Raw genomic sequence first — 10,934 nt, forward strand, 5'->3', positions numbered from 1 at the left:
CTAGGTTTTGGTCACTGGTGTCTAATGCATCAAATATTTTCTTGAGATTATCTCTAAATTCATGTGGGATATGTTCAAGGTAATATTTTGGCTCTCGTAGATTTTGTTTAATTTTCTTCAGCTTTTGCCTGAGCATGTTGTTGTTAGGTGCCAGTGAGTCTATACCGACTCATAACGACCCTATGGTCAATAAAATGAAACACTGGCTGGTCCTGGGCCAACCTCACAATTGTTGCGATGCTTGAGTCCATTGATGCTGTTACTTGGACAAGCCATCTTGCTGGTTGTCTTCCCCTTTTTCTCTGACCCTCCACCTTACCAAACATGATATCCTTTTCTAGCAACTGGTCATCCTTACAATATGTCCAAAGTATGAGAGACGAAGTTAGGCCATTCTGGCCTCCAAGGAACACTCTGGCTGCACTTCGTCCAGTACAGATCTGTTGGTTCCTTTGGCAGCCCATGACTCTTCAATATTCTTCTCCAACATCATAACTCAAAAGCATCAATTCTTCTACATACTTCCTTACTCACTGTCCAGCTTTCTCATGCATATGAGGTTATATGAAATATTGATGATCTGTTCCACAATCTACTCCTGGCATTGTTTGACTGATGATATTGTGCTTGTCCACCACCTCTTCTTACAAAAGTAGTCAATTTGATTTCTTTGTTTTCTGTCTGGTGAGGTCATGTGTATAGTCTACTTTTAAATTGTTTATAAAAAAAAGGTATTTGCATAAATAGGTAATTGGTCTTGCAAAATTCTATCATGCAATCTCCAGTATCTTTTCTTTCATCAAGGTCATATTTTCATACTACTGATCCTTTCTTTTTATTTCCAACTTTTGCATTCCACTATCCAGTAGTAATTAATACATGATGTTTGCATGTTTAATGAATTTCAGACTGAAGAAGCAGGTAGAATTCTTCAATTTCATCAACACTGGATACCGTGATTGGTGCATAAATGTAAAATCTAGAGAGCTAGTGGTCATCCTTGTAAGAGTATGGGTATTATCCTATCACAGACAGCATTATACTTCAAGATAGATATTAAAATGTTCCTTTTGATGATGATGAATGGAATGCCATTGCTCTTTAATTTATCATTTCTGGCATAGCAAACTTTTTATTGTTAGATTCAAAATGGCCAATAGCAGTCCATTTCAGCTCACTAATAGCTAGTATATCATATCAATCTTTATGCACATTCCATTTAATTTTTTATAATTTCAATTTTTTCTAGATTCACACTTCATGCATTCTATATTTCAATTATTACTGAGTGTTGCAACTGTTTTCTCCTAATTTTGTGTTCTGCCTCAAGAAAAAATAAATCTGTTTATAGGATGTCCAAATGGACTGTTATTTGAAAGCAAGGATGGTCAGATTTTCTCTCATTGACTTTGGCCATGTTTTCAAGAGGAAACAATCCCTGAAGAAGGACACCATACTTGGTTAAGTATGTCGTTGTTGTTGTTAAGTACAGTCAAGTCAATTCTGACTCATAGTGACCCTGTACAGGGTTTCTGAGAAATGATTGGTAAGTTTGAACTGTCGACCTTGAGGTTCAGTGTTTATTCTACAATGCCACATCAAGACTCAAGGTTAAGTACAGTGTCTGTGAAAAAAAGGAAGATTCCCCCAGGGGTTGGATTGACACTGTGATTTCAACAATGGCCTCAAACAGCAATGATTATGAGAATTGTGCAGAACTGGGCAGCGTTTTGTTCTGTTGTTCATAGGGTCACTATAAACCAAAAATGTTTGCACAGCATCTAATAGCAACAACAGCTTCTACTATTACTTATACTTCTATTGCTACCACCATTACTATCATTTAGCAGTAGTTAACACTTCCACTATCATCATTTTTGCTAATGTGCATAATCACTATTTTCAGCACAAACAAATCTGAATTACATAATGTAATAGGGTCTAGAAAGTGTATGTTGTTGTTGTGTCAGGTGCCATCAAGTTGGAACTGACTCATACTGACCCCATGCACAGCAGAAGGAAACAATGTCCAATCCTGGGTCAAGCCCACCACCGCTGCCACACTTGACGCCATCAATGATGCCACCTGGCTGATTCATCTTATTGGAGGTCTTTCTCTTTTTCTCTGACCCTCCATCTTACCCAGCATGACATCCTTCTCCAACAACTGTTCCCTCCTGACAGTACATCCAAAGTATGAGAGACGAAGTTTAGCCATCCTGGCCTCCAAGGAGCACTCTGGCTGCACTTCTTGCAAAACAGATCTATTGGTTCTTTTGGCAGTCCATGACACTTTTAGTATTCTCCTCCGACACCACAACTCAAAGGCATCAATTCTTCTGTGGTCTTCCTTATTCATTGTCCAGCTTTCGTATCCATATGAGGTTACTGAAAATACCATGGCTTGGGTCAGGCGCACCTTAGTCCTCAAGCTGACATCTCTGCTCTTCAACACTTTGAAAGTTCCTGTGCAGCAGATTTGCCCAATGCAATATGTCGTCTGATCTCTTGACTGCTGCTTCCATGAGTGTTGATAGTTGATCCAAGTTTTGCTAAACGTAATACAGAAACAGCTATAATCATACATTGACAGAGAATTTCCAGAGGTTCAAGCTGGATTCAGAAGAGGCCGTGGAACGAGAAATATCATCGCTGATGTCTGATGGATCTTGGCTGAAAGCAGAGAATATCAGAAAGATGTTTACCTATGCTTTATTGACTACGCAAAGTCTTACGATTGTGTGGATCATGACAAGCTATGGACAACATTGAGAAGTATGAGTATTCCAGAACACTTAACTGTACTTCTGAGGAATCTGTACCTGGACCAAGAAGCAGTTGTTCGAACACAGCATGGGAACACTAAATGTTTTAAAATTGGGAAAGGTGTGCAACAAGGTTATGTTCTTTCACCATACTTATTCAACCTGTATGCTGAGTAAATAATATGAGAAGCTGGGTTCTATGAAGAAAAATGTGGCGTCAAGATTGGAGGAAGACTCATTAACAACCTTCGATGTGCTTGCTGAAAGTGAAGAGGACTTGAAACATTTACTTATGAAGATCAAAGAACACAGTCTTCGGTATAGGTTGCATCTCAATGTCAAGAAAACAAAAATCCTCACCACTGGACCAATAAACAACATTCTTATCAACGGAGAAAAGATTGAACTTGTCAAGGATTTCATTCTTCTTGGATCAACTATCAAGAAAGTGTATAGGCACTAACAAAAAACTGGAGTCTTGGTGTGGCGTTGTGGGTTAATGCACCAGACTTCAAAGCTTCTTTAACTGCCTGGTCAGTGATTCAAGCTCACCAGCTGCTCCTTAGAAACCCTATACAGGATAGCTATGGGTTAGAACTGACTCGAAGACACTTACCAACAACAATAAACATAATAACAAAATTTCATAAATCATATAGTGAAAGTAGCGATAAAAATAAGGGCATCTAGAAATAAAAGGCAGGTTCAGTGAGTGAAAACTTGAGCAAGCAAATAGGCAGTTGTTGTTGCTGTTAAGTGTAGTCGAGTAGGTTCTGACTAATATTGACCCTGTATAGGGTTTCCCAGGAGCAGCTGGTGAATTTGAATCACTGACCTTGCTGCTCAACCCAACCTTATGGTCCAGTGTTTATCCTATAGCAACATACCAGGACTTGAAATAAAGTAGAGTAGGAGTTAAATCTTGAAGTAAAGCATTTTAGTGAATATCCATAATGTTCCCCATGCAATTATACTCTGAATCTTTTTATAATTATTCATGAAGTTGTAACAAGAATATAGAGAAAACATCCATTTTGTAGCACTTTTTTTATGGCTAAAATACTAAGGGTCTATTGGAGTGAATTCCTTTGGGTGCTCTTTTGCCTTGGTTCTTTAGGAAAACCTCTCAGACATATTTTTCCCTAAGCCCTGAGGAGTTACCTTGTTCCTAGCTTTCTTCCCTCGAGGGTTTGTTACTTTTGTCCAGGTTTACTGATGTTCCCTAGATAAGCTGTAAATGGTTTGGTTTTGATTTTTTCTGTCTGGTATTTGGCTGCCTTCTGCACTGGGATTGGTTTGCACCTTGCAGGAATTGGCTAATAAACTCTGAAAATAATGTTAATAGTAGCCTATCATGCAAATGAAGTGTCTATGGCCTACAGAAGTGGGATTGGTGCCATGCCTCAAAAATGCCAAGAAGTTTGTGTGTTTAAGCACCAGGCCTAGAGATTTTTGAGAAGATAGAAATAAGCAAGAAAAATAGCAGAAAGAAGAGTGAAGTAGCAGAGAGATCAAGGCAAGGATTCTTCAGATAGAACAGTTAACACTGGTCAATGGTTTTGCACTGGAAAAAGTGAGATTTCCTCAATGCTCCCAGTGGCAACAGAAGCCAGGGCCAAGTAAGTCTGTCCTCAGGGGACTGAGAGAAGGCCTGCCTATTTGTGAGCAGCTGACAGAGCTGTCCTTTCCTGAAGAGGGAGATTTTAAAAACATGCTTTCTAATCCGGACTCTTGTTGTACCCTGTTCCTTAATAAACTACATATCTGTGAGTTCTGTAAGACCTGGCAATGAATTGGTAAACTCAAATGGAAATGTGCAGCAGTTTCATGAGGATGCAAACCCGGGACACATTTAGCCTTCACTACAAAGGAATTGGCTTTGTGCTGGTTCTTATATTTGAAGTTATTTGTATAGTGTGAAGACTACTATGTTTTAATTTTTGCTTTTATTGAATGTGCCTTTTGAAGGAAGGATCATGAAACTGGATCGAGGGTGAATATGTGTACCCTATAGTGTATTATATCATATATCCTGAGCACTCACAACTCAGTTCCATTCTCTCTCTCCTTATTTGTGATTTATCACTTGTTTACTCCAGAAAGGTAGAGCTCAAAGATTTGAAAGCTCTATGATTGCTCCATTAGAGGAGAAGATTCATTTTGTTCCCTACATCCTCAGAACCTAGAAAAATGTCTGGCACATATGAAATATTCAATACATTTTTGTTGAATAAATAAATTATTATGTAATATTTTATTACATGTAGCTTGTTAATATTTAAAATATTAAATTTATTAAATAAATTGCTATGTCCAGAGCTTAATGTCTCTAAATAATCAATTAATTCACTGGTTCACTCATTTTCATCTATTTATTATTGAACTTACAATGATAATGTTACAACCTTTGTGATTAAATAACAAGGATTCATCAGTCTCAATTCAGCTCGTTGGCAATATCATTACTGCATAGGCATCATTTTTTCTTCCACAGAGCTTTCTCTAGGTTCATTCAAGGTATGGAAAGAACCAGAAATATTTTCCCAATTCAGAAAAATTCTGAGTCTATTCAAGAAATATTCCCTAGATATTTTCTTCCTTGGAGTCCTGGTGTGGTACTATGGGTTAATGCACTGGACTGCAAAGTCAGTTTTAACCACAAGGTAGGCAGTTCAAGTTCAATAACCGCTCCTTGGAAAATCTTATACAGGGTCACTATGGGTCAGAACCGACTAGATGGCACTTAACAACATTTTTCCTTAGTAGTAGTAGATCCCTCTTTCTCTGCTTACTTATTTGTCCTTTTGTCTTTGTAAAAGATGTTACAGGCCACACCACTGGGAACTTCCCTTGTATCTGATCATGGTTGCAATAGGATTAAGGATATTGAAGTCCAACCTTAATCTTTTCATTGTTCTATCACATTAGGTCTTTTCATGTGGAATCATCACTTAACTGCAACATTACATCATTGTGTAATTGTCAAACCACTGAGAATCATGACACAACCAAGCTGACAAATGTTTGAGGATGACACAATTCAGTCTGGAGAGTGCAGTTGCTCTGTAGGATAGTCCTTGGACTTTAAACCACAATTTGAGTTATGATGTTGGAGAAGATTATTAAAAGTACCATGGACTACCCAAAGAACAAACATCTGTTTTGGAAGAAGTACAGCCAGATTGCTCCTTGGAAGTCAGAATGGCCAAACTTTGTCTCTCATACTTTGGATATATTACCAGGAGGGACCAGTCACCAGAGAAGGATATCTATTTGGTAAAGTGGAGGGTCAGTGAAAGAGAGGAAGACTCCAATGAGATGAATTGGCACAGTGGCGACAGCAATGGGCTCAGGCATAGAAACAATGGTGAGGTTATTCTGTTGTACATAGGGTCTCTATGAATTGGTACTGATTCGATGGAACCTAACAACAACAACAACATGAAGCACAATGCGCTGGACTGTAAGGTCAGTTTGAACTGCAAGATTGGCTATTCAAGCTTACCAGCCACTTCTTGGAAACCCTATACAGGGTTGCTATGGGTCAGAATCGACTCAACAGTACTTAACAACAACAACACAAGGTCAGCAGTTCTACTATATCAGCTGCTTCTTTGGAAAAAGATGAGGCTTTCTGCTTCAGCTAAGATGTATAGCCTTAGGGTCACTAAGAGTTGGACTATACTGGATGGCGCTTACCAATAACAACATTCCAGATTGACACTAATTCAAGTACAGAAATCTCCCTTTGTTTTAGGTCAGCTATTTAAAAAGTAATTTAAAGAAAGAACATAGCAATAATTTATATAAATGTTGTTGTTAACAGAAGTCAAGTTAATTCCAACTCATGGTGACCCTGCACGTGATTTTAGAGGAGTGGCTGGTAGGATTGAACTTCCAACTTGCAGTTCAAATCTACTTAGTGACCTAGTATTTATTCTACAGGATAAGCCACAGCTTAAGCCACACCAGGACTTAAACTTATATAAATAAAGCACATAAACTAATGCTCAGCTGCATATTATTTTGAGAATCATATAAAAAAAATCAAGAAATACTTAAGTTTTAGAGGACTAATCACTGCTTTGTTATTTAAAATGTTATAACAAGGTCTAACTGAAATATGGAGTCCTGGTATGTCATTGTAGGATAAACACAGAACTAAACCACAAGGTTGGTTGTTCACACTCAAAAGCCACTTCATGAAAACTCTAATACAACTTTAATACACATTTAACTGTTATTGTTAATTGCCACCTAGCCAGTACTGCCTCATAGTGACCCTGTACACAACTACACAAACCATGTGGAGATCCGAAGGCTGATTCCTGTGAAGCTGCTTCCACCCTACAACCTTCTTTACCCTAATCTGAAATCAACCATTCCTCCCACACTTGCCTCCTCTGCTTTACATCTCGGTCTGATTCTCCATTGCAATAGCCACACAAAACTCGTAACAATACTCACGATTGTGGGGCTGAGTAGGGAACTGAACAGGACACAATTCAGGATCCAAACCAACTCAGGACTCAGCAGTTCTCCAGTCAGGAATGGCTAGAGTCTGCCTCCCTATTGTTTTCAGCCTCTCAGCCAAGTGATTCCTTGACCTGTGTCCTGCTCAAGCCTGTGTTACAAAGTTCTTTTAACAGTCTCTGACTGTATAAAAGGCCCATTCTTCAAGTCAGTCTCCTGCCAGTAGGCATTTAGCTTTATTCAGTCTTTAGGCCTAGAGCTGAAAGTGGTCCTGTCTCTCCATTCTACCATCTCTTGCCATAGTGGCTTCTATAGATAGGGCTCTTATGGGCCACTCATGCTCTTCCTTCTTTATGGTTCTTGAATCTTCTGTCTCTTCTTTTGAGATGGCTTCTTTTATACCTAGCTGGAGGGCAAAACTAACCAAATCCCAACCTTAGAATCTGTATACCTTATTTCTATGGTCCCATCCAATCACTTGTTGTGAATTAAGAAGACTTTGAATAGAAAAGCTATCAAGTAAATTCAAGGTACCCCAACAACAGACAGAAAAATTGCCAGGTCCTGCATCAACTTCACAATTGTTGCTATAGTTGAGCCTATTGCTGCTGCCACTATGCCAGCCCATCTCTTTGGGGTCTTCTTCTTTATTGGTATCCCTCTACTTTGTCAAGCGTGATGACCTTCTCCATCATGCTGCTCCCTCCTCATAATATGTCGGAAGTATGAGACAAGAAATCTGGCCATCTAAGGAGCATTCTAGCTGTACTTTTTAAAATGCATTTGTTTGTTCTTTTGGCAGTCCTGGGTACTTTTAATATTTTCCTCCAACACCATAACTCAAATGCATCAGTTCTTCTATGGTATTCTTTATTCTTTGTCCAACTTTCACATGCATATGAGGCTTTTGAAAACACCATAATTTAGATCAGGCACATGTTAGTCCTTAAACTGACAAGTTTTCTAAATCTTTTTTACTTTTAACAAGCAAGATGTATCATCTTCCTCCAATTTTGATGCCATATTCTTCTTCATATAATCTAACTTCTCAGATTATTTGCTCAACATGCAGATTGAATAAATATGCTGAAATAACCTAACCCTCATGCACACCTGTCCTGATTTTAAATCACATATTTCCGTTTTTCTTCTTGAACAACTAAGTGTTCCTTGGTCTATATATACGTTCTTCATGAGCACAATTAAGTTTCCTGGTTTACTAGTTCTCCACAATGTTTTCCATAGTTTGTCATGATCCACATAATCAAAACCCTTTGTGTAGTTTATAAAGCACAGATAGACATCTTCTGGTATTCAGTGCTTTTAGCCATGATCCTTTGGATGTCAACAGTGATACCCCTCATTTCATACCCTCATCTGAATCCAGCCTGAACTTCTGGCAGCTCCCTGTCAATGCACTGCTGTAGTTGTTTTTTAATTATCTTTAACAAAATTTTACTTTCATGCAATAATAATGATATTGCCTGATGATTTCCACATTCAACAGGGTCACCTCCCTTTGAAATGGGCACAACTACGGATCTCTTCCAATTAATTACTCAGGTTATTTATCTTCCAAATTTCTTGGCATAGATGATTAAGTCTGTTAAATTTATCCACACAGTTGTGTTTAGAATTATTCTGTGATTTTATATTGATTTACAATATTCTATGGAGTCTTGGTGTGGTGCTGTAAAATAAACACTGGACTGCTAGCCACAAGTTTGGCAGCAAGTATCAATGCTATCCCCTCTGTATACAGGGTAAATAGTGATAGGCAACATAGACATTGGCTACCTAAAATGAGGGTGTGATAAAGGCACCGAGTGACTGATGTCAAGTTTTCAAGAAGGAGTGTAGTTTAAAAGTGTGCCGGGGAAGATAGAGTCACCAATGAATAGTTTTCATCTTGCCTAGATGGATCTGGTGAAAAGAGATGGGGATAAGATTCTTATGATTTATTAATGAGTAATTGTTACCATAACTAATTGCAACTGTCACAGCTGTAAAGGTAGAAGTTTTGTTAAAAACGGGGGAGTAGTTAATCTTGCAGTCCAGGAAAAAAGCACCCTAGCATCATCAAGGGAGAAGAGCATGAGAGGAATGTGGGAACCTATCCAGAGAAGCAGTGGCACCAGAGATGGTGACAGAGAAGGTGACATGGACTGAGGGAGCAGCTGAAGACTCTAGACTCATGGAAAGAGAAAGACTGAGTACTGGTGGCCAGGAGACAGGCTTACAGAATGTGCCCTTTGGTTGTTTAAATGGTTATATGTTCCTAAGTGTTTTTGTGTACATCCCCAAAAAATCAAACAAACACACAAATGAATAGAGGGAATATAAATAAATACTGTTGAATGATGATGCACAGAGGAGATTGGAATCATTGCAATGAAACAATAAGTATAAAATTCATGTTCTACCATGCAATCATTCAATTCACAATATCATTCAATTCACAATAAAAACTTAAAAAAAAAAAAGAATGGTGAGTTAATTGGGCTTCAAGACATGCTACACTATTCTAGTTTTTCAAATTGCTCTTGTAAATTTAATTCTATAAAAATAGATCTTTAAAGAACACAAGGTTCAAGGAAGATATTCTGTACTAGTTAATCCAAACTATTGTTTTGTTTTAAGAAGACTTCATAGGATGTTTCTGATTGAAACATTATGTCAGGGCAGTAGTTTCAAGAGTTCATCCTGCCTCCACGGCACCAGGAAATCTGGATTCTATGAGGATGTGAAATTGTGTTCTGGATTTTCTCCCTTTCGATCATAATTCTTCTACAGAATCTTTAATCAAAATATTTAGTAAAGAATAAAATACTTAGTAAAGGATTGCAACTTGAAATAAAACTTAGGGGTAGTGTGCTTATGTTAACTGGGGAAGAACAAGACAGAAAAGGGCGGTGAAAATCATTGTACAATTCAAAGAATGTAATTAATGTCATTGAGCTGTGCAATAAGAAATTGTTGAATTGGTATATGTTCTGCAGCATGTATGCTTAACAACAATAGACAACTAAGTAGATTATGAAAAATCCTTAAAAATTAAAAAGATATTTACCTTTATAAGAAATTAACAAATTGACTGTAAAATGTTTCATTTTGCTGATCAACTAGTTGTGAATGAGACCTTCATTGCTTCACATTCTAACCAGGGTTGGTATTAACAGTATATTTTATGTTTAATTTATGAATTTCAATAGTCCTAACACAGAACTTCACAACAACAACAACAGTTGCTCAAAAGGAGTCCTAGTATGGCACTGCTGGTTAATGTGCTGGAATGCAAGGTCAGTTTGAAGCACAAGATCTGTGATTCAAGCTCACCAATCACTCCTCAGAAACCCTGTATAGGGTCATTATGAGTCAAAACCGACTTGATGACACTTAAGAAGAAGAATAACAGTCACTCAAAGAGCCCTTGTGGCACAACTGTTAAGAGCTTAGCTGTTAACCTAAGGTGAACATTTGAATCCACAAGACTCTGCAGGATAAAAGACCTGCTTCTCTGCTCTCATAAATATTATAATTTAAGGAACCATTTGGGGGCAATTATGCCTTATAAGGTATTTATCAGTTATTATACGTTCAAGTTCTGGAATACTCATACTTCTCAATGTTGTCCATAGCTTGTCATGATCCACACAATCAAAAGCCTTTGCGTAGTCAATAAAGCACAGGTAAACA

Source organism: Chrysochloris asiatica, unplaced genomic scaffold (assembly GCF_000296735.1).
Source record: "Chrysochloris asiatica unplaced genomic scaffold, ChrAsi1.0 scaffold00013, whole genome shotgun sequence".
In the NCBI taxonomy this organism is placed as follows: Eukaryota; Metazoa; Chordata; class Mammalia; order Afrosoricida; family Chrysochloridae; genus Chrysochloris; species Chrysochloris asiatica.